Source organism: Corvus kubaryi, unplaced genomic scaffold (assembly GCF_017639235.1).
Source record: "Corvus kubaryi isolate FWS band 111438036 unplaced genomic scaffold, C.kubaryi_AGA036_p1.0 138, whole genome shotgun sequence".
NCBI lineage: Eukaryota > Metazoa > Chordata > Aves > Passeriformes > Corvidae > Corvus > Corvus kubaryi.
In genome coordinates, this window is record NW_024580672.1 from 21,604,583 (window position 1) to 21,611,947 (window position 7,365).

General features: G+C 44.7%; 1 long non-coding RNA gene across 1 annotated transcript in view; it reads left to right on the plus strand.

Annotated features, from left to right (window-relative positions):
* The window catches only part of LOC121660298, a 32,364-nt gene extending 30,138 nt beyond the window's left edge, over positions 1–2,226 (plus strand). Inside the window, exon 3 of the long non-coding RNA XR_006014587.1 lies at positions 1,670–2,226. This is a non-coding gene — a long non-coding RNA (uncharacterized LOC121660298). The remainder of the gene's footprint in view (positions 1–1,669) is intronic.
* The last annotated feature ends 5,139 nt before the right edge of the window (positions 2,227–7,365 follow it).

Sequence of the window (7,365 nt, forward strand, 5' to 3'; positions counted from 1 at the left end):
ACCAACCCTTTGGGAAACGTGTTAAATTCTTTAAATTTGGGAAAACACTGGGTTGCTCTTGGGTTTTGGTGGGGTAGGGAGGTTCTGTCTACTGTCAATGGGTTATTTTCTAGAAAGAGCTCTAATTCCTAATCAAATTCCACTTATTTTCACAGACTAACTCCTTCCCTTTCTCGTTTTGTCAGGGAGGAAACAAATACCTTCAGCAGGCCTTCATTTCAGGGAAGCAGTGGATATGTAAAGGGAGAAATCCTGAAACAAATCTATTCTATTTTTTTTTAACCCCAGCTGACCTAAACAACAACAAAACCCAGTAAAATGATGGTATCAGACAGAACTTTCATTGCTTAATGAAAAGACTGAAACCAAATTTCTAGAATTTGAGATAAACCCAGTCCCCCTTTTTTTGGGCTGAAACCAGGAACATAAATTAATAATTTATTGCCAGGGTAAAGTAATAAAGATTCCATCAGCTTTTATTTCTATTAATTATAATGTCATTATCCCACTTTATACTGGATCCTTGCTCTTGGATCATCCAGAGCTTTTTAATTAACCTTTAGGGAACAATCTGCTTCAACAGTGCTGCTACATCAACCTGTGGAGTTCTCATCCTGAAGCTTCCCTGCTTTGTCCTGTGAGGACGCGGAGAGATTCCTGAATTTTTTATGGATTTGAAGTGCAAGAAATTTTTGGGAGGAGAAAATACCTGTTCTGCAAAGCAGGGTTATTGTACTGAGATTTTTCTGTTTTGTGATTTTTTTGATCCCAAACTTTTAAGCAGTAATCAGGTTTTATATTATATATATTATATATATTATATTATATTATATTTTATATTTTATAATAGTTTATTTCTGGTCTTTTACATAATATAGCCTTGATTTTTATTTCATTTTTCAAACTCTTTGAGATTTCGATGCTATTTTTGAGGTCATTATTGATAGGAATAAATAAATCTAATTTTTTTAGAAGTATTTAAGCTTCATTCCTACAGAATCTAAATGCTTCATTAACATAGTGCCAGTCAGTCAGGATTTGATTTAAACTCTGAGGAATAAAAGGGAATTTCTTACCCTGTCTAAAGTAATAAGAAACCTGCCTCACCTTCTGATCTGTACCCAGTTAAACTTTAACCCCAGAAATACGGCAAGGCTTTCTTAGGCTGAGCCACCTCTCCAGGTTCATTGATCCACCAGCTCTATTCTCCAAAGGACATAGTCCAAGACTTTATAATCCAAGGATGTTTTCTAATAAACTGAGCTAAAAGCTGCCCTCCTGCCATCAGCTGGGCCACTTGTCCCCTGTGAAATATGGTTTAAAAAAATCAATATTTAAGAAGTGATGTTTGTCTCGGTAAAAACTTCCAGGGCACTATTTTTCAGCTCCTTCAATTTTGATGAATTGAGCACCCACCCCTTTAAAAATACTGACTAACAGCCACTCAGAGCATGGTGAACAGCCTGGAGTTCCCTTCCTTGCAATCTGACTCAATTATATTCAGTTTTTGGTGACTCAGCTCGAAGTGTTATGGCTCAAATCGTTGGAACTCTCTTGTGGCTCAGGGAATTGCTCTGTAAATGAGACCATCATTTGCTTTTTTCTTGCCTGTCACCTTGAGGTTTATTCTCTGCCTAAGCTACGATTCCTTGTCTTTTTTTCCTCACAGCTACCTGTAAAAACATCATAAAACCTGGAATTAAAGCTGTAGCTTGACAGGACACACCTCATCACTTGAGAGAAAGGAGAAGAGATTGCTTTCCTCTGACTCAGAGAAAATATCTCCTGATCAGCACCTTATCAACTCTGCCCCCACGGATCCTGACTCAGCCCTGCACAGCAACAGAAGAGAAAAATCAGATTAATTTGTTATGAACCAGAGGAGCAGCAGAGAGAGCTGGAATCCTTTGCTACATAAAATTACCCATCATTTTTAAGGATTGGTTTTATGTGAGTATTTCAATTCTGTTTAAGTCAGTTTGCTTTAAGCAACCAGGAATGTAAAAATACAAAAGGAAAACCTTTAAACTCAAACATCTCACGCACATCTATTTTTTAATGTTGCAAACACATTCTTACATGTGAAAGGAACAAATCCCATGGTGGTTTGATGCCCACAGCTGCAGAAGGATCAGAGATGAGGGAGGAATTCTTCCCCGTGAGGGTGCCCAGAGCAGCTGTGGCTGCCCCTGGATCCCTGGAAGTGTCCAAAGCCAGGTTGGAGCATCCTGGGATAGTGGAAGGTGTCCCTGCCCAAGACAGGGAAGGGTTTTAAGGTCCTTTCCAACCCAAACCATTCTGGGATTCTGGGACGCTCTCCCGAGGGATGCCAGCAGGGCAGGATCCAAGGTTTGGCTCTCAGGTCAATGCTCTCAGCTGTAATCAGCAGTAGCCAGGGAAATTCAGGGTGAAGCCACTGCAAATTATTCTCAGTTCTGCTGCAGCTGCAATACTTCACTGCCGGTGGTTTTAAAATTCTGTGTTCTGTTTAAATATTTAATTTCAAACCAACTGAGTGCTGGCAAGGTGACTTGGCAGGAAGTGCTGCTGACATTTGGGATTTTCCTTGGGCCTGACCTTCGTGGTGCATCCCTGGGTCTCCCACAAAACCTTGACATCCTTTTTAATTTCCGCTTTCGATGTCTGATTGCAGAGGAGCTCAGCTGCTTCAGCCTTCAGCTCCAGAAAGATTCAAAAAACTTCCAGCGTGTGCAGGATTGGTCCATGGATTCCATGTAGGACCAAGCCACGTGTTACCCATGTTGCCTCTCCCTCTTCTATGACGGATAAATCGGAATTAAAGCAAATTACAGAATATTAAGAACGACATCCAGGTTTTTTCCTCTGGCACTTTGCCGCCAGCATTCCGATGGAAACACGGATTTGTTTGTGCCTTTTGGACTGGGAGAGGGAAATGGGATAAAGGATCATAGCTTTTATCAGAGCTGGAGTTGAGAAATGTGAAGCTGAACTGATCTGCAAATGATTGCAGCAACTCCTTGGAAAACTGGGAGAGGGGTGTGAGCACAATATTTATGGATCCCTGCCCGCTGCTGCTGTGGGGTGGATTTGCACAATTCCATCTTCTGATTTCTTCTTTCGCTCTGACCTTTCTTTTTCACAGTACTTTTGAAAGACAAAGCAAACACATTGGAAATTTTCCTCAGATTTCTTCCCAGGAAATGCCCAGAACTTCCCAGCTGAGAGCTCCATCACGGGATAATTGTGGATGTCTGAGCTCTGACATTGGAGTGGGATCACACTGGAATCTTGTCTCCCAGACAGGTGGAATATTGTCACCAGCCCCTTGGAGCTCCATCCTGTCACCCCAGCAGCCAGCAGGAACGGGGAAAAAAATAGGGAAAAAACCCAGGAGAATTTCCAGCTGGGAATTAAAATAAATGGAAGATCCCAAAGCCACCAGGCTGGAATCAGCACAAATGTGCAAAATCCTGGTTTAAAATCATTGTTGCTGCCAGGGCATCCCTCGGATCTGCACCAGAGTGAGTTGTGTCCATTCTGGATTCTTTGGACAAAGGCCTGGAGTGCCAGGAAAAGGGGGAATGGCTTCCCACTGCCAGGTTAGCCGGGATATTGGGAAGTGGGAACACCCCTTGCACACATGGCAGCTGCAGGGACAGCCCCCAAATTGCCTTTTCTCCAAGATGCTGGGATTAATAAATTATCCAGCATTAAGTTTTGATGGGAAATGAATCCTTCCGTGGGCAAGTTTATCGTCTGCAACGTCTCATAGGGCACCCACCCTGGCAGGGGAAGGGGAGCAGCAGCTCCCTGAGCATCTGACTCCCTGATTGTCCTGTTTCTCCCCACTTCCAAGCTGTAAAATCGTTGGTGGGAATGTCTGCAGGCCATTGTGGCAAAATAAGGAGTTTTAAAATGAAATTTTTAAACTATTGATCTATTTTCCATTTTTCTTTTCACTCCAAAAGTCATGGTCTGTAGTTACCAAAAACAACAGAGCTCCACTAAAGCCTCTAAGATCTCTCAGGGTGTCTTTTCTCCACACCCTAAAAGATGACACAACTTTAAAATTATGTGTTTTGGTGTTAAAAGGCGAGTTTCATTTAGGACTGAATAGTGAAATGGAATGGTCAAGTGCAGTTCAGTGAAGAATGATGGGGCAAAGAAAACTCCTGGCATTTTAAGAAATAGAAAAGACAGCCCTTGCAATATTTTCATTTTAGTAAAACGTGGCTTTGAAGCTGCTTAAGGTGTGGAGTGTTTAAAACAACGCCTTGAGGTGGAGAAGGAGAGAAGAGCAGGCAGGGCAGGCTTTCCTTTATTGCAATTTCTGTAACAATTATAACGAGATGTAGGCTTGAACACTTCAGTCTGTTCCTACAGACTCCTAATTTCAGATTCTGAATGGAAAAACCTTCTACAAATACCCCTTTGGAGTCATTAAATTAACTACTGCTGGAATATTGCACAGCCTCACGCTTTTGCCCAATTATTCCTACTTTGAAGAGCTTTCCCTGCATTTTCAGGCTGAGATGTGTTTACAGCCACAGAAATCATGGGGCTGTGCCAGTTTTTTGCTGTCCTGCCTCTGATTTCCAAATTTTTTCAGGACATTTAAAATTTGTAGTCCAGTAAAGAGACAGATCTATTGTGTTGGAACACCAAAATAAAATGCTGATGTTCAAATATTACCTCTTTCCTACCATTTATTCCCTGAGTCTGCCCAATTATTCCTACTTGGAAGAATTTTCCCTGTATTTTCAGGCTGGGATGTGTTTACAGCCACAGATATCACATGTCTGTGCCAGTTTTTTGCTGTCCTGCCTCTGATTTCCTGATTTCTTCAGGACATTTCTGATTTTTATTCCAGAATATCAGCACCGAAGTCAACCTACCGTGCTGCTGCCAAGGGAATCATGTTGGAATACCCCAAATTAAATGTTGGTGTTCAAATATTGCCTTTTTCCTGTCATTTATCCCCTGAGCTTGAAGCAGAGGAGATGCCTCTCTGTAGCAGAGATCAGCAGAGTGCCTGGAATTGCTCAAGGTGAAGTTCCCACCACTTCTGCTGGAATCTCATTCCTTCCATGCTGCAAAGGGGGGGATGCAGGGGCTGGGGCCAGCCAGGAGCTGTGGGAGGCCCTGCAGCATCTCTGGGAAGTTGGAAGCGAGGGGGTAACGGCTGCCAAAGAGCTGCCACTGCTGAGAGGGTTTTGATTTGCAATGGAAAGAGAGGAAAAGACACCTGACCAGTGGCCTGTGAGGTGGAGGAAGGAAAGTCCCTGTTGGAGCAGGATTGGGATAAATGTGGGAACATCTGCCTGTTGTTATCTTATTTTTGCACAGCATTTCAGCCTTCCACTTTCTTAAATTTATTTTTTGGTTCCTGTCTTCCTTCTGTCAAGGTAATTAAATTGCTGCTAAATGGCTTCCAATCCCACAGCAGCTTCGTTTCTCATTCTCTCCCCTATCTCTCTCCTCAGACATTGTCTGGAGAGATCTGAAATTGGGTTTCAAGACACTTCATCCTTCAGATCCCCACTCCTGGCCTTTAAATCTAGATTTCTGGCTGAAGGTCTCTATCAGAGAGCATCACACTGAGTTGTTTTTCTGCAGCCAACAAAAAATCAGCCTCAGGCTGTTGGCTGCAGCTCGTTAATGTATCCTGGAAAACACAAATGGCATAAACCTGGCCTTGGAGCATCCTGGATGAGACTGGAAGGAAGCAGAGCTGGGAACACTGGTAGGGACTAACAAGGCTAAATTATCAATATAATTATGAACATGAGTGCGGAGGATTGGATGAAGTTTACAACTTTATTTCACAATTGCACTGTTGATGTAGATATTCCCCTTCTCTCCAACAAACCCTTCCCACCAAATAATGCATTAACAACTCCAGTGTGCACGCTCTTGGTGCTTTATTGTACAGCTTGGCTTCCCATTTCTGTCTCATGACTCATTAATTTTGGGACCACACAGCCTAATAGTACTTTTAACTCCTGCACTAATAGAAAACGTGGTCATTTTGTCCAACATGTATAATAATTCTATTTATTTTACTGCCTGGCTATAAGCACTCATTTAAATTAATATCCAATCCCTTGCAAATGGTTACCAGCGAGAAAATTGCTGACTTGCAGTCATTTGATCTGCAAAAATGTTCATTCAAATCCAGCTCCTCCCTGGTGCTGTGCCCACTTGCACTGCCATATCTGCTCGTGGAAATTTAGCCTCACACTAAATTGCTGTTTCCTTGTCAACACGATGCCAAAGGGATGCAATTAGGCCCTGATGAAGTTTCTTGCAGAAGACACAAATATTCACAGATGTTCTGATATTTTTTTTTGTTCTGGTGGGTCTTTCTTTACACCCCCTAAAAGATGTGACATCCTTCGGAGCACCAAAATGTTGTGTGCGTGGGTGTGAGGGTTTGGAAAATAACGTGGAGAATCATTAAGGTTGGGAAAGACTTTTAAGATTACTTGGATCTTTCCTGGAGGAGGGATTTCTCCTGCTGCAGTGCTCTTCTTGTTCTGGGACATCTTTTGGAAAACTTAAATGTGGTGTGCATGGATATGGGGGGTTTGAAAGTAATCCAGAGTTTGATTAAGTTTGGGACTTTTAAGGTCGCTTGGATCATCCCTTCTGGAGGAGAGATTTCTTCTGCTGGGAAGCTCTTCTTGCTCTGGGACATCCTTTGTAAAACTTAAACGTGGTGCATTGGTATGGGGGGTTTTGAAAGTTATCCAGAGTTTGATTAAGTTTGGGAAAGACTTTTAGGATCACTTGGATCCCTCCTGGAGAAGGGATTTCTCCTGCTGGGAGGCTCCTCTGGCTCTGGGAGAGAGAGGTGTGTAGCAGGGACTGGAGCCAAGAGGCAGCAAGATGTGCCTTGAGCCGCGGTGACTCCTGATTCTCGGTAATCCCCTCCTCCCTGTCCTACTTTCCCACCTGCCGTTTCTATTTCGGGTCTCCCCGTCCCGCTTCGCTGTCCCTTGGAGGGGACGCTGGGGACCGCCAGCCTCAGGTGTGTCCGTCCCACCGCCGGGCAGCGACACCTCCAGAGGGGCCGGGCAGCGAGGGCACGGAGCCCGCAGGGTGGCAGGTGCCCAGCGGGGACTCCGGCATCCCGGGAGCACGCGGGGATGGGACACGGGGAGGTGCGGCCCGGCCAGAGCTGGGCGCTCTCAGGGGCTCGGGAGGGAGCCCGGCGCTCGCAGCCCCCGCGTGTGCCGGGGAGCGGCGGGGCTGTGGCGGGGCTGTGCTGGCCGTGGTGGCGGTGGCACCGGCGGGGCTGTGGCGGGGCTGTGCTGGCCGTGGTGGCGGTGGCACCGGCGGGGCTGTGGCGGTGGTGGCGGCGGTAGCGGTGGCACCGGCGGG